This window comes from Malus domestica, chromosome 09, assembly GCF_042453785.1.
Source record: "Malus domestica chromosome 09, GDT2T_hap1".
Lineage (NCBI taxonomy): Eukaryota > Viridiplantae > Streptophyta > Magnoliopsida > Rosales > Rosaceae > Malus > Malus domestica.
In genome coordinates this window covers 26,683,500-26,699,972 of record NC_091669.1, presented here as the reverse complement: position 1 = coordinate 26,699,972, position 16,473 = coordinate 26,683,500, and the positions used below count along the sequence as shown (strand labels likewise).

The 16,473-nt window shown below is 37.9% G+C and overlaps 1 long non-coding RNA gene across 1 annotated transcript; it reads right to left on the bottom strand.

Annotated features, from left to right (window-relative positions):
- Positions 1-4,345: 4,345 nt before the first annotated feature.
- LOC139198518 (uncharacterized) lies at positions 4,346-11,740 on the bottom strand. Its single transcript, XR_011584060.1, has 2 exons — positions 10,904-11,740; positions 4,346-4,732 (listed from the first exon to the last, which is right to left on the bottom strand). It is a non-coding gene; the product is annotated as an uncharacterized lncRNA (long non-coding RNA).
- Positions 11,741-16,473: the final 4,733 nt, after the last annotated feature.

The window sequence follows — 16,473 nt, the reverse complement described above, 5'->3', positions numbered from 1 at the left end:
TGGCGTCACTTTGTAAAAACACAAAAGTCCACTACTTCATGTAATTACAACTAGAACCCAAAATTTAAACAATGCAAAAGCTTCATTAAAGGAGCAAAACAATTTGTCCTTTAGTGTTTTTGGACCTAAACGTAAAAACGTAAACTTTTGGGCCAAAGTGCAAATACACAAAAGTATCAAAACTTTATGTAATTGCATAAAAGCCCCAAAAGTACTCCCACTTGAGGGAGGGCCGTTTTTGGAGAAGGATTAGAGTGATGTGTGTGTTGATTTGTGAGTTTTGACATAAAGCATGCAAGTGCACAAGTGGTGTGTGTGAAAGGGAATTAATCCTTTCACACCCACCATTATTTCTATCACCATTTAAACAAATATCTAAAACATTTAAACATTTGAAAAACATAAAACATAAACTTTATGAAATAAATCAAAACTTTGAATCAAAACACAAAACTTTTTGTTCTTGGCAAAAATGTCAAGAACAATGAAGAACATTCATGAAAAACTCAAAAATTTCCATGAACATTGTTCACCCAAAAACATCTCAAAACCATTCAAACTTTAGGGAAATAACATATAACCAAACTAGGGTACATAGGGGTTCCAAAAGTCACTTAAAAACACTTTTAACAAGTCAAACAAGAACCCAAAAATCCACCCTTTGGATTTGGCCGAAAATTCCCAAAAGCATGGCACCAAATTTTAGCTCCAATATTCATGCTCATAAGAACTACATCTACAACATTTGAGATGGCAAATTTTCTAACAAAATTTACATTCAAAGAAACAAGAATAAAGCTTGTAACATATTACAACTTTTAAATCAAAACTATGAACATCAAAACCCAAAAGGATTCACCAACTACTAGACCTAGGCTCTGATACCACTTGAAGAATGATTTTGTGAAAACATGTTCATTTGAATAACATCTATAGCATGCATTTAACAATTAAAAGGCGGAATCATGCTTGCATGCATTCAAAAACAAAACATTACCCATGAAATTCAAAGCCTAGTAGATTGGTGAACCAAGACTCAACTCAAATCAAAGTGAGTTGAGAAATATATACCTTTGTAGATTCCTCTTTGCATAAGCAAAGGCTAATCACCCAAAGAGAGGGCCTTCATTCCTTGCATCTAAAATCTATGGATTTGGATGGAAGAATAGGTTTCTCCAAGTTCCCAAAATTGAGAACCTCTAAGTATCCACACCAAGGTAAGATTGATAAAGAAATGAGTGACCTTGGAGTAGTGGGATTGCTAGATACACCCTCCAAGGGGGCCGGCCTCCTAGAGAGAAAAGGAGAGACATGTTCTCTCTAATTTTCTCCAAAAGAACCCTTAATGAATTTTAGGCTATAAAGTTCTTTATATAGTCACTTCTTTAAATGACCTAAAGAACCAAAAACCCTAATCAACACACATGGCCGGCCATATAAGGGATATGGGCTTTTGGGCCTTTGTGAATCTTTATTCATTAAATTGTTTTACAACTTAAGTCAATGGGCTTGACGTTCGAAGCCCATTGGGCCTTAAGGTCCAAAACTATCCCGAGGTCTTTAACGAACTTATTCGTTTGATTGATTAACATATTAATTAATCCTTGCCATAAATAATTAAACCATTTAATTATTCTTACTCATCTCCATTGTTTCTTCAATCTCCACCTTACACGGTGTACGATCATTAGGTTCCTTTTAGCGAGGCAGTGGGCGATTAGAACTCTTTCAAATCGATTGTGAATTGAAACTTACTTTCAATTCTCCCTTTAGTGATTATACACGTTTAGGGCTTCCACAAACCAAGAGTGACACCTAGCAGCATATCATGGTTACCCAAGCTAATCAGAAGAGGTAGAGAACCTATTCAGTTTAGGATTACAAATGCAATACGGTCTTTCTCTAATACAATACTCTTGACCACATTGTTTGGTTTGATAGTTTATTCATGTCTATTATCCAATGTGATTCGTGTGCTTATATGATTACCTTGAATGTGATTTGGAACAACTTTCCTAAATCTCATTCATACTCTGGCCAGAGATTCTAAATCATATCATAGAGTATTTTCCCCCAAACGGTTTGAAGGTTAGAGATCCCTTGTTGCGCATTCACTTGCCTCCATAGCTAAGTGGCTTAACCCCAACGATGCCGTGGACACCCGCGGATGGGGTGACTTTGACATAATCAATGATCAAAGACTTAACCACAAGACAAACGTGATGCCTCAGGTCAAAGGACTACTTTGCATTATCCCAACCATGAGTTCTCATGTGACATGAATATGAGAAGTTTTCGTTGATCGTGTTCAGTGAACTCATTCTCTATTGAGCACCTACGTACTTGTCTTGATGTCACACATACCAATGACTCGAGACTAGTCACTCTCCCTGAGAGAATACACAGCACGTACTGATCTTAACGGACTGTCAATGCCCAATTGGCAATCCTATAATCATGAATGTTTAGGATGTGTCTACGAAAGAATGGTCTCATGAATCTAACTTCTTTAGATCGCATTCTCCCAATCACATATTCCTTGGACTTATCGTTTAAGCATATAACATTTATATGAGACGGCTCAAACAATAATCTTTGCCCTTGATATTAAACTAGATTAGTTTAACATGTGAAATGTCCGTAAAGTATCATCATATGATTGGTTTTAGGGCACATTTCCAACATCAACCTCATTCGATACCTCTTCAGAATGGTGAAAGTTTCAGATAGGTTGGTGATGTGTTGGTCAACATGTTTGCTCTTCACTAGCATATCATCAACGTAAACTTCCATGCTCTTCCCAATCTGTTCGGCGAACATCGAATTTACTAGTCTCTGATAAGTCGCCCTTGCATTCTTTAGGCCGAAGGGTATGACTTTATAGCAATATAGTCCCCTATCAGTAGTGAATGCTGTGTGTTCTTGGTCTGAAGGGTTCATGAGGATTTGGTTGTATCCAGAGTAAGCATCCATGAAGCTCAGGAGTTCACACCCTACTGTAGAGTCTATAAGTCTGTCAATGAGAGAAAAAGGAAAGCTATCCTTCGGGCATCTTTTGTTTAGGTCGGTGTAGTCGACACACATTCTCCATAAAACCTTTTGGGGTAGGAGACTTTCTTTGGTCGGATTTTTCTTAACAAGGACCACATTTGCTTCCCATGTTGGGTAATTGACTTCACAGACGAAGCTTATGCCTTTGAGTTTTTCAACTTCTACCTTATTTGCTTTGTATCATTCAGCGTCATAAGATCTTCACTTCTGTCTCACTGGCTTGGTCTTGGGGTCAATACTCAAGCAATGACATATGATATCAGGAGAGATGCCTGGCATGTCCTCATATGACCAGGCGAAGACCTTAGTGTTCTTTTGCAAAAAAGAGATCAATGCCAACCGAATGGGTGGTGACAAGGTGGTGACAAGGTGGTGCCAATCTTTACAATGCAATTTAGATAATCTTTTGATATAGAAACTTTCTCCAACTCTTCAGCTGGTTGTGCTTGCTGGGTGATGTGAGAATTTCTTGACACACAAATTAAACCCTCTTTTTGACAATTGTAGTATAGATGTAAGTAGGGTATCGTTCTAGGCCGGGGATTAGGAGGGATTGCTAATCTACTCTAAATTAATTTAAAAATATTAAATAAGACTCAAGGACACAAAATTAGGCTAAAAACTCTAATAACTCGAAACACACTTAAAATGACTCAAAATAATGAAAACAATTAAATTAAACACTAGGAACTGAAATGGACGGAAATTAAATTCAAAGACTAACAATAAAGAAAACTAACTAAATAAAATAATTTAATAATGGATGGGTGTTTGGTTTTGATGAAAAGTAAATTAAACTTAATTAAATTACAGAATTGATAAAAACGTAAAATTAAGGTAAAATGATAAATGACGGACTAGCTAGAGGGTTCTTCTCCACACATGTTATACTTGCATACAAAATGATTTCCAGTTGTTCATTTAATAAATTGTGAATTTCAATACTCCAGATTAACCGTGAACAACACTTTTTTAATCTTCAAGTTTTCCTTAAGTTATTGAATTGGACGGGAAAACGCATACAACAATTCAAAACATTCTTCAAAAGTCCCCTACGTGAAAAGCACAATAGAGATACAATCAAAGATCATTAAACTTTGTGAAAACTATAAGCATTGACGAGGCATTCGTAACTATGAAAAGCGTGATACTCTTGCCAAGAATTTACTTAACGTGATTGTGACTAGCAACCTTTACTACTTGTGAAAATAAGTTCATAACGATTAGGTGAAATTCACTTATATTCTAGCATCAAATTCATGCATGTAAATTAAGCGTGCACTCTCAACCAACATACACAAATCAGTTTTTATACGAACGGATAAGTAAATTGAAATCACAACTTATGAAATCACAACCGAAGGTAATCAATTCATATTACAAATATATTCATGGCTTTGAATTAACCTCTAGCCAAAATAAATTTAGCTACACATTATTCTAAAATTAAACCAAAAATTAATCATAAGTTGGAAAGATTTAACCGAGAGAATAAGATCTGCTGCGTTTCTGTGCTTCTGCCCTCACTCCCTGCGTCACTTCTCTCCTGCCATGCCGCACTGTCCTGCCAGTCAAACTGCCAAAGGCAGCTTGTGACCCCCCTGCGACTCTTTCCAATCCCCCCTGCTCAAGCTGCCAAATGGCAGCTTTCCTCTTGCCTTCTTCTCCTGCCCCGCGTCACCTCCTTCGTTTCTTTTCCTCTGTCTGTCTCTCAAGCTGCCAAAGGCAGCTTGGCTGCTTCTTTCCGTCCCTCTCTCCCCCCCGTATTTCCTCGCGCGCTGCTCTCTTTTAACCCGTTTTCTGCGCTACTTTGGGCAGCATCTTTTTATTATTTTTTTTTTCTTTTCCTCCTGGCAGCCTCGCTGCCCTCACTAACTTTTTGACTTTTCTTTTTCTTCTTGTTTCTGACCTATCCAGCTGCCAAAGCAGCTCCTCTGCCCGCCTTGTCCAGTTCCAAAGCAGCTTCCTTTTCTAACGCTGGCCTTCTTCTTTTCACGCCAGCTGCAAAGGCAGCTTTGCTTTCCTTATTATTCTCCTCTCAATGCTCTTTAAGACTTTCAGTATATAATCTCACTGACTACCAACTCTGAATAAAGAGATCCTGCATGCAAATTTCACACAAACATGTCGAAAATGAGTTTTTCATTAAATTACTTTTCAGTTTATGTTTTTGGCTAGATAGGAAAGACGTTAAATACTCTATGTACTTATTTCCAACTTATTTTAATGGAATACAATCTTGACGAAGTTATTACATAAAATTTCACTTGTTCTATTTTTATTTTCTTTGCATAACAAATCCTATAAACACAAAAATAATGTAAATAGCTCAAAAATATAAGGAACTAACTAAGAAAAGACGAGTGAATTTGAAGTAAAAATATATATAAATATGATCCGATCAAATACCCCCACACTTAGCTTTTGCTAGTCCTCGAGCAAAACAAAGAAAACAAGAACAAGTAGTAACAAGAAAAACATTAGTTTCCCCCTATGTGACCCTCATAGAATTTCATTTGAGAACACAAATCATCAAGAACCATAGCTAGCACCAAACAAGTTAAGTTCATCTTCCTAATTCAAAAATTAGCAGTAATCTTTAAATCATCCTTGAAGTGTAATGTGTGAGATAGCCATGCTAATGCAATTTCAAGTTTTTATTTTTAAAATCATCATATGCAAACTAGCGACATTCTCACGGGATATACACTCAATCACACATGTGTTTAGTTTAAATGTGTTTCGCTCAAAGAATCAAATGTGAAATTTCTACCATAAGCTTGCATAAAGATCACTTCTCCACAGTCATAATTGCAAAACTTAAATCAAGAGGACTTTTATTGGATGTAATGAGGCTTAGGGATAGGGTTATTGAAACGAAAGAATAGGAAAACACAAGTTCCAAGCTACATTGCAAGCAATTCTTTTCTTTAGATTTATAAGAACTCAAGCTCTCCAACAATTCTTCTAGCACCTCCAACCATACTCTTAAACTGAACTTTAAAAACTTTTTATTTTCTTTTTATACAATCTTTCTTTTTTCTTTTTTTCTTTTTTTTTTTTTTTTTTTTTTTTAATACAAACATGAAATACCCCCACACTTATTCTTTTGCCAAACACCTTCAAAGTACTTCACAAACGTTTCTCATAAGACAATCTCGCATTGCTCGCTTGGAAAGGGTAATGAAAAATGTTTCAGGTATAAGGGTAGACATATCTGGTGATAAGAAATAAAAGGTTCAACATACACGGCTCAAATTGGCAAACTAATGATATCATTTTTCTTTGGGAAACATGGTTATTTGGGCCATAGTGGTAAACCTAATGCCTCTATCATTTCCAAGTTCATGCAATCAATGACAAACAATTCGAAAGATCGTTACGCAAGTTCTAGAGATGTATCTCACATAAGTTCATCACACATGAAAGAATAGGAGTGTATGAAAAATGCACACTTTCAATAGGCTCAAAAACTCACATAGGATGTATATGGTCACTAAATTCACATATGAAGCTTTAAGTCATACTTTAGTTTCACATTAACAAGACTATGTGCATTTGGTTTTTCAAAGATGGTCAAACATGTACAAAACTAACAAGAGAATTAGGAATTTCATAAAACACATGTTAACTAAGTTCTTGATAATCGTGATTCAAATTTGATCTAATTATATCATTGGGTCGGGAAACTAACAAAAATCTAATTCAAAACAATAAGGGAAACAAGACAATATTTTTGGATTTTTAAATTTTCCGATTTTTTTTTTATTTTTTATTTTTATTTTTTGTTTTTATTTATTTATTTTTTTTTTAAGAAAACAAAAACTAACAACACAGAAACAAATGAAATTCTAGAGATTTCTACCCCCACACTTAAACTTGACATTGTCCCCAATGTCAGAAAACACTATAATGCAAATAAAAAAATAAAATAAAATAAATAAATAATAAGAAACAAAATAACGCAATTGGACTGAAAACTTCCCTAATTTGCAGTAAAATCAAGCGATGACCCCCAAGCTAAAATTCTGCAATCAACTTCAAGGGTGGAAATAACCAAAAGTTCCTGCAAAGAAAAGGAAAATTTCAGTTAAGTACGCAAGAAAATTAATTAAAAAAATTGCAAACGAAAAATTGAAAATTACGATAAAAGATAATGAATAAAACTAATAAGTAATCATTGGTCGTGCTTGTTGACTTTCCACAGCTTTCCTCTTGAACAGGGTGACACTTAGCTTTTCACTTGCAAGTGATGATTTTATGATATTGTACGGCGAAGCTTTGCTCTTTGGTTATGTTGCAGTTCCTTATTTGTTCTCCAAGCAGATGTGGCAGCTTCTCTAGTTCCTCAGTTCGGACTCCTTCCGCTGGGATGATTGTGCAAGCTGCATTCTTCTCTGCTTGTTTCTTCTGCACAACGGGCAGGCACGAGGGAAAGGTGTTGGTCCTTATTTCTTTCTTCAATCTTTCCAAGTGCCCACCTCTTGCTTTCTTTCTCCTTGTCCCTAGCTGAATTGTCTCCACATGCTTCGAGGTATCATTTTCACTTCCCTTACTGTCCCCCAGGCAGATGTGGTAGACGAAGAGAAAGCATAAAATGATGAAGATGAGTACTCGAGAGCAAGGCTAGGTAAGCAATCAGGAAGGGGTTCCAGGCAGTTGGCTCCAGATTGGAAGATTGATACCAAATGCTGGCTGATTGCTCTCTTTCTCCTTGTCGGAAAACAAAGACAAGGAGAAGGACATGGAGAAAGCATGATATGAGATACTCTTGCTTTCAACCTTTATGATATGAAATACTTTTGCTTTGAATGGGTTGTTCGCAGGAGTATCCCAAGGAATGAGGAACACAGAGTGACTCGAGAGGATTCTTTGGGAATGCATTTTCGGAGATGAAGAGGTGTTGAGAGGGTGTGCTGAGAGAGTGTGCTTTTGCTGTGGAAGGCGAAGGTAGAAACTTATAGGACTTGTCTTCACAACCGGAACTGTTCTCTCACTTAGTGTCGGCAGCCGGTGGATGGGTGAAGAATACAAATTACGCGCTTTCTGACAAAGCTGCCCGTAATTTCCGCAAAGCTGCCAGTTGCATGTGACAAGTGCTGACTAGGCTGAGAGAGACAGATGGTTGGAATCGGCACTTCGACAGACTGCCCGTGATTTTCGCAGAGCTGAGTTTGCGTGTGACGGGTGACAACACGTCTGGACGAATTGATCTTGCGAAATCCGGGGTTCGGCTCGTGGTTTCTGAGCAAGCCCAATTTTTAAGAAATGAAACGCCTCTTTTGAGAAAAGAATCCGACTTTTGAGAAAGGAGCCCCTCTTTTGAGAAAAAACTCCGGCTTTTGAGAAAGGAGCCCCGACTCTTCGATTTACGAGAGGACGCCTCTCTGAGGAGCGCCTCTTTGATTTCTTCTTTTTATAGAGGCGTTAATTTTGTTCCACAACACACTTGAGTACCCTCCTGTAAACACTCCCTGCTTGCACTTGTTTAATCTTGATCATTCCGACTCTCTTCTTTCTTTACCACCTCTGAAAAATGTCTGGCCCTTCTGATCGTCGTTTTGACTTGAACATTGGTGAAGAGGCAGCTCCGCCTTCACCAGACAACATATGGCGCCCATCTTTCATATCCCCTACCGGTCCCCTTACCGTGGGGGATTCGGTGATAAAAAATGATATGACAGCTGCGGTGGTGGCCCAAAACCTTGTCACTCCCAGAGATAACAGACTGCTCGCAAGGCGGTCTGATGAATTGGCGGTCAAGGAGTCTCTGGCTCTCAGTGTGCAGTGTGCGGGTTCCGTATCCAACATGGCCCAACGCCTATATGCCCGAACCCGTCACGTTGAATCCTTGGTGGCTGAAATACAGAGTCTCAAGCAAGAGATTAAAGGGCTCAAGCATGAGAATAAGGAATTGCACAAGCTCGCACACAGCTATGCCACCAGCATGAAGAGGAAGATTGACCAGATGCAGGACACCGATGGTCAAATTTTACTTGATCATCGGAGGTTTGTGGGTTTGTTCCAACAACATCTGCCTTCGTCTTCTGGAGCGGCACCGCGTAGTGAAGCTCCAACTGATCAACCTCTGCTGCCTCCTCCTTTTGTGGCCCCGCCGACTGCTGAAGCCCCGCCTACTACTGAAGCACCACCCGACCAATGAATACTATTAGTTTACATCATTGTAAAATATTTGTACTTTTTTTATTTTTTATTTTTTTTTATTTTTATTTTTTTTAAAATTTTTTTTTTATTATTTTTTTTTATGTAATTTTTTTTTTTTTATCATTAATTTTAAATTTTATCTTTTTTTATTTTTTTTATTTATTATATCATTTTTTTTTATTTTTTATTTTTATTTTTTTTATGTAAATTAAAGTAGAAAGACTTTGGTTAACCTTCCCCCATACTTAAACTAAATAACACAAACTCACAGAAATCAAACAAATAACACAACTAACTAAACAAAACAAAATGAAAGCAGTAAAGATAAGGGTGTAAAAATGCAAATCTGATTGGGTTAGCGATTCCAAAGTCTCCCTTCGTTGAATGCTTGGGTTGCCTCCCAAGAAGCGCTTGATTTAACGTCTTTAGCCGGACGCATCTTTCCTTTAAATTTCCCTCGGCTCCATTTGAACCTAAAATCAAAGAAAGAAAAATAAATCAAATATCAAAAGTAAAATACACAAACACCAATATAAACATAAACAAAAACAAAAATAAAAGGATTAGCAAAGTTACTAATCCCCGGCAACGGCGCCAAAATTTGATGTGAGAATTTCTTGACACACAAATTAAACCCTCTTTTTGACAATTGTAGTATAGATGTAAGTAGGGTATCGTTCTAGGCCGGGGATTAGGAGGGATTGCTAATCTACTCTAAATTAATTTAAAAATATTAAATAAGAGTCAAGGACACAAAATTAGGCTAAAAACTCTAATAACTCGAAACACACTTAAAATGACTCAAAATAATGAAAACAATTAAATTAAACACTAGGAACTGAAATGGACGGAAATTAAATTAAAAGACTAACAATAAAGAAAACTAACTAAATAAAATAATTTAATAATGGATGGGTGTTTGGTTTTGATGAAAAGTAAATTAAATTTAATTAAATTACAGAATTGATAAAAACGTAAAATTAAGGTAAAATGATAAATGACGGACTAGCTAGAGGGTTCTTCTCCACACATGTTATACTTGCATACAAAATGATTTCCAGTTGTTCATTTAATAAATTGTGAATTTCAATACTCCAGATTAACCGTGAACAGCACTTTTTTAATCTTCAAGTTTTCCTTAAGTTATTGAATTGGACGGGAAAACGCATACAACAATTCAAAACATTCTTCAAAAGTCCCCTACGTGAAAAGCACAATAGAGATACAATCAAAGATCATTAAACTTTGTGAAAACTATAAGCATTGACGAGGCATTCGTAACTATGAAAAGCGTGATACTCTTGCCAAGAATTTACTTAACGTGATTGTGACTAGCAACCTTTACTACTTGTGAAAATAAGTTCATAACGATTAGGTGAAATTCACTTATATTCTAGCATCAAATTCATGCATGTAAATTAAGCGTGCACTCTCAACCAACATACACAAATCAGTTTTTATACGAACGGATAAGTAAATTGAAATCACAACTTATGAAATCACAACCGAAGGTAATCAATTCATATTACAAATATATTCATGGCTTTGAATTAACCTCTAGCCAAAATAAATTTAGCTACACATTATTCTAAAATTAAACCAAAAATTAATCATAAGTTGGAAAGATTTAACCGAGAGAATAAGATCTGCTGCGTTTCTGTGCTTCTGCCCTCACTCCCTGCGTCACTTCTCTCCTGCCATGCCGCACTGTCCTGCCAGTCAAACTGCCAAAGGCAGCTTGTGACCCCCCTGCGACTCTTTCCAATCCCCCCTGCTCAAGCTGCCAAATGGCAGCTTTCCTCTTGCCTTCTTCTCCTGCCCCGCGTCACCTCCTTCGTTTCTTTTCCTCTGTCTGTCTCTCAAGCTGCCAAAGGCAGCTTGGCTGCTTCTTTCCGTCCCTCTCTCCCCCCCGTATTTCCTCGCGCGCTGCTCTCTTTTAACCCGTTTTCTGCGCTACTTTGGGCAGCATCTTTTTATTATTTTTTTTTTCTTTTCCTCCTGGCAGCCTCGCTGCCCTCACTAACTTTTTTACTTTTCTTTTTCTTCTTGTTTCTGACCTATCCAGCTGCCAAAGCAGCTCCTCTGCCCGCCTTGTCCAGCTGCAAAGCAGCTTCCTTTTCTAACGCTGGCCTTCTTCTTTTCACGCCAGCTGCAAAGGCAGCTTTGCTTTCCTTATTATTCTCCTCTCAATGCTCTTTAAGACTTTCAGTATATAATCTCACTGACTACCAACTCTGAATAAAGCGATCCTGCATGCAAATTTCACACAAACATGTCGAAAATGAGTTTTTCATTAAATTACTTTTCAGTTTATGTTTTTGGCTAGATAGGAAAGACGTTAAATACTCTATGTACTTATTTCCAACTTATTTTAATGGAATACAATCTTGACGAAGTTATTACATAAAATTTCACTTGTTCTATTTTTATTTTCTTTGCATAACAAATCCTATAAACACAAAAATAACGTAAATAGCTCAAAAATATAAGGAACTAACTAAGAAAAGACGAGTGAATTTGAAGTAAAAATATATATAAATATGATCCGATCACTGGGTTAAAGAGTCATCTCAAGGATCGTCGGCTTGACTGTTACCACCATGAAGATCCAAGTTGGCTTCATCTGGGCTGGTCTTTATAACTTGGTCATGTATAGAAAAGGTTTCCTTGGGCACAAGTAAGTGTTGTAACATGATCGTGCACTAAGTTGATCTTCTCTAATGTAACCATTGCCATAAGGGGTTGGAAATTTCATCAACAACATATGTGTGGATGCCATGGCCTTGAGATCATTGATGCCTGTGCGTTTGAAAATAACATTATATGTCGTTGGGCAATCAACCACTAGGAAGTTAGTGGTAATGGTAGCTGTGTAAGGGCATGTACCAATGGTGAAAGGTAAGTGTATGCTCCCTAAAGATTGTATGATATCACCAGAGAAGCTTATTATAGGGGAAATCAAGCGATCGAGCAAGTGTTTAGCTACATTAAGTACCCTGAAAGCTTCAGCAAATATGATATTGACCGAAGCCCCCGTGTCTACCAGGATTCGTCGTACTTCAAAGTTGGCTATGTGAGCTTCCGCGATCAGTGGGTCATTGTGAGGGTAAATGATACTTCTTTCTTCCTCAGGGTAGAAACATATTGGATCCCAGTTAGGCTTTTGATACTTACCTCCCCTGACGTCTTCCACGTGAAACATGTGGTGGCCAGACCTTAAAGGTCGTTCACTATTTTTCATGGTCCTGTTGGAAGATTTAGATATGGGTGTGCCACCACTTATGGAATATATCATATTCACCTGGCGTTGGTTACGGTTACCCCTTAGAAGGTAAAGTAGGAATTAATCCATTTTTCCTTCACGTGCCAAAGCTTCAATATGATCACGACAGGTGATACACTTCTCGCCGTCATAGCCGTTATACTCATGGTAGCAGCAAAACGTGCCCATGTTCTTCGTGGGCTTGTAATCCGGGTGCCTCGGCTTTGGCTTTGGTATCAAGTGTGCTATGCTGGGGTAAATGGCCACGCATGTAGCGTTCAAAGGTGTGTATGCCTCATACCTCAGGGTAGGGGCTGTCCTGACACGTGCGTGACCCACTGTGTTGACTGTCTGGGGTCGGGGATTATCATGGCAATACCCTTGGTTATCGCGGTAGTGTCCCTTACTCCTTTTACTAAAATGAAACCGGTGAGGATGGAAATCTTTCCTTTTGCCCTGAGATTGATATGTCTGTTGACTTGGCAAAGTATTAAGTAAGGTAGGGGAGGCACCGTTGCCGTTTGGAAGGTCGAGGTCTTTCATTTGGTTGGATTTGGCTTCCACTCCCTACTTACTAATAAGGGGTGGCTGTGGGGGGTTTCCCTTGATATGTCCTTGCCTCGGCGGAGGCATGGTTATAAGCATATGCCATCACCTCAGAGTAAGTCTTCCAAGTATTGGCATTGATCATGTACTTGAAGAAACAATCACGTAGGCCTGCCGTGAAGGCCTTGAGGGCGGTCTTGTCATCTATCTCGGTGCAGCGAGAATACTCATGCCTGAAACGACTGGCATATTCTCGTAGTGACTCGTCCGGCTTCTAGCGAATAGTGTACAAGTCATCTGCAGAATGCAAGCGATCGGTCTGGAAGATGTGTTGAGAGACAAACAATTTCCTCAATTCCTCAAATGAGTATACTGTCTCAGGTGGAAGACGGCAATACCAGTTTAGAGCTCCGCCAGAGAGGAAGGAAGGGAAGAGAAGACATCGTTCTTCGTTGGTGTGCATCCGATATGCCATGGTGGACTAAAAAGGTTAAGGTGTTCAATTGGGTCCTCCCTTCCAATATAGAGTTGTAAACCAAACTTTTGTTTTGTCTTCACTAGAGGGGTGTCGAGGATCCTTCTTGTGAGAGGGCCAGGCCTGGGTTGGTTCCAGTCAGGTATCTCGGCCTTACGGTCAGCCTTCAACTTGTTTACTTCCTCAATAAGCTGTAGGACAAGGGGGTCCTGAGTAGAGTCATGTACCATTAGGATTTTCTTTTGTAAGTCTCCATCACGTCTTAGAAGTAGGAAAGTTTGAACAAGGTGATGCGAAAATAACTTAACACACAAATTAAACTCTCTTGTTGTCAATTGTAGTAAAGAATGTAAACAGGGATCGTTCTAGGCAGGGGATTATGAGGGATTGCTAAAACACCTGAAACTGACTTAAATATGTGAAAACAAACTTAAAAGTATGAAATTAACTTACAAGACTCAAAACAGATTATAGAGACTCAAAACTGCCTAAAAACAACTCTAAGGCAGTTTCTACCACTAACACAAAGTTTGGACGACAATTGATTTTATCTTGACTTAAAACACTTACAAACACAATCTAAAACAAGTACTAACTAATATGACTTAATAAAATAAAGGGGATTTTGGTTTTGGACGAAAATAAGGAAAACAGAGCAAGAACAATTTAAACAGATTCTTAGAAAAATTTAGGTGAATTGATGGGTGATTGGTTAAACTATGGATGATGGGCTAGCTAGAGGGTTCTTCTCCACACATGACATACTTGCACATAAACCAATTTTTCAGTTGTTCTTTCGATCAATCATGAAACTCAACACCCCAGGTTAATTAAGTCCGCTTAAATTAACCTTCAAGTTCTCCTTAAATGATTGAATTGGATGGGAAAGCGCATACAATAATTCAAGCATGCTTCAAAAGTCCTTTACGTGAATAGCACAATAAAGATACAATCAAATATCATTAAGCATCATGAAAACTATAAGTATCGATGAGGCATTCGTTACTATGATGAGCATGAAACTCCTGCCAAGAATTCATTTAACGCGATCGTTTATAAGCGACCTCTACTACTTGTGAATATAAATTTGTAACTATTAGGTGAAACTTCTTTATACTCTAGCATCATATTCATGCATGCAAACTAAGTGTGCACTTTTAATAAACATCCACGAATAAGTTATCAATCAAGCAGTTAAACAAATTGAATTCACAACTTATGAAATCACAACTGAAGGTAATCAAATCATATTGCAAGTATGAACATGGTTTCGAATTCCCCCCTAGCTACGGGGGGTTTAGTTCCTCATACTTACAAAGAAAAGATAAACAAATTTAGACATTGAAAACAAAAGAAAGAAAACACCTAAACACTCATATGATCCAAGTTGGACAGCATGCACGTCCAAGCACTTTCGTTCCCTTCCTTTGCTACAACACAAGGTGTGGTGAGTGTTTGAAGGTTTGGTTGTATGGAGGAATGGATGTGTTTGGATGAAAGTTGTATTGAATTGGGGATGAATTATCAAGCAAAAACTAAATGTAATGGCTGCCACACACACTTCCTTTTATAGAGGAAGTGCACGACATGGAGGGATGGATGGTGGTGTGAGCAATGATTCAAAGGTGAAAGTGAAGTAATGATGCAAAGCATGGGGGTGAAATGGAATGGTGTTGCAGCTATGAATGCAAGTGGGGAACATGAATGATTGTGCACATGGTAGATAAAGGAAAGGGAGGTGGAATGGTGCAGAAATTAGTCATAGGTGCAGGTGGATTCATGATGCACGACATGGGCAAGGAAAGTGAAGGAGTGGAGCATCAATGAGTGCATGTAGTGGAGGTGAAAGTGAATGAAATTTGATGGGTGAAGGGGACAAGGGATGTGCACCACTTGAGTGCAATGATTAAATGTAATGGTTCATGAAAACAGAAATAATGAAGGGGACAAGGGTGAGTGTTGTGGTAATGAGTGAATGTAGTGGTGTATTTTATGCCCATGCCGTGCCTTTCCTTTGCCCATGTGTGTGTGTTTCCTTTGCCCATTTGCACACACATGTTCCTCATCATTTCATCCATAAAACAAACACATTTTCTGTCCTCCAACATGTCCATGCAGTTTGCATGTGTGTGAATGTCACCCTTGCATGTGTGTGAGCTGTTCGATGTCTCCTCCCTTTGCATGTGTTTGTGCCTTCTCTTTCTAGCTGTGCATTTCCACTTGCTCCAAAGCCAAATGAGTGCAATCATAACCTCATTTGTTGCTGAGTGTTGATGACAAAGCAAAACACAAAACAAGTGCCTTTACTTTCTCATTTTATTAGCCAAATCTGCTTCGCCCTTTTCTGAACCTTTAGTATTACAATGCCCATAACTTCTTCTAGAAAAAGGATATTAACAATCTGTAAATTTCTCCAGAAAATAGACATCCGTAGCTTTCCAAGCATATAAGTCTCATTCTCTCATTCATTCTGAGCTGTTCGTAACATGCTTCCAAAGTCAGCTAATCTGCACAGGCAGTTTTGACGAATTTGTTACTTAATATCTCACTTGTGCTACTTTTCTTTTCTTTGCTTGATAAATCACACAAAACACAAAAACATAGTAAATAGTTCAAAAATATAAGGAACTAACTAAGAAAAGACAAGTGAATTTTATGTAAAATATATATAAATATGAGCTTATCAAATACCCCACACTTAGCTTTTGCTAGTCCTCGAGCAAAATAAAGAAAACAAAACACAACCTAAACCTTCCAACGTTTGCCTCAAGGATTTCCAACGCACATGACAAGTTAAAAATCATCATGCCCACAGATTTTAGTCAACTTAACACTTGAGCACATACTTAATCACAGTCACCACTTACTAGTTCACAATTAACCATTTAAAACAATGTTTTGAATGTAGTAACATGCCTTAGAGAATTTGCTCAATTCCTTACAAGATACTCTCTATTTTCACACACATTTTCTA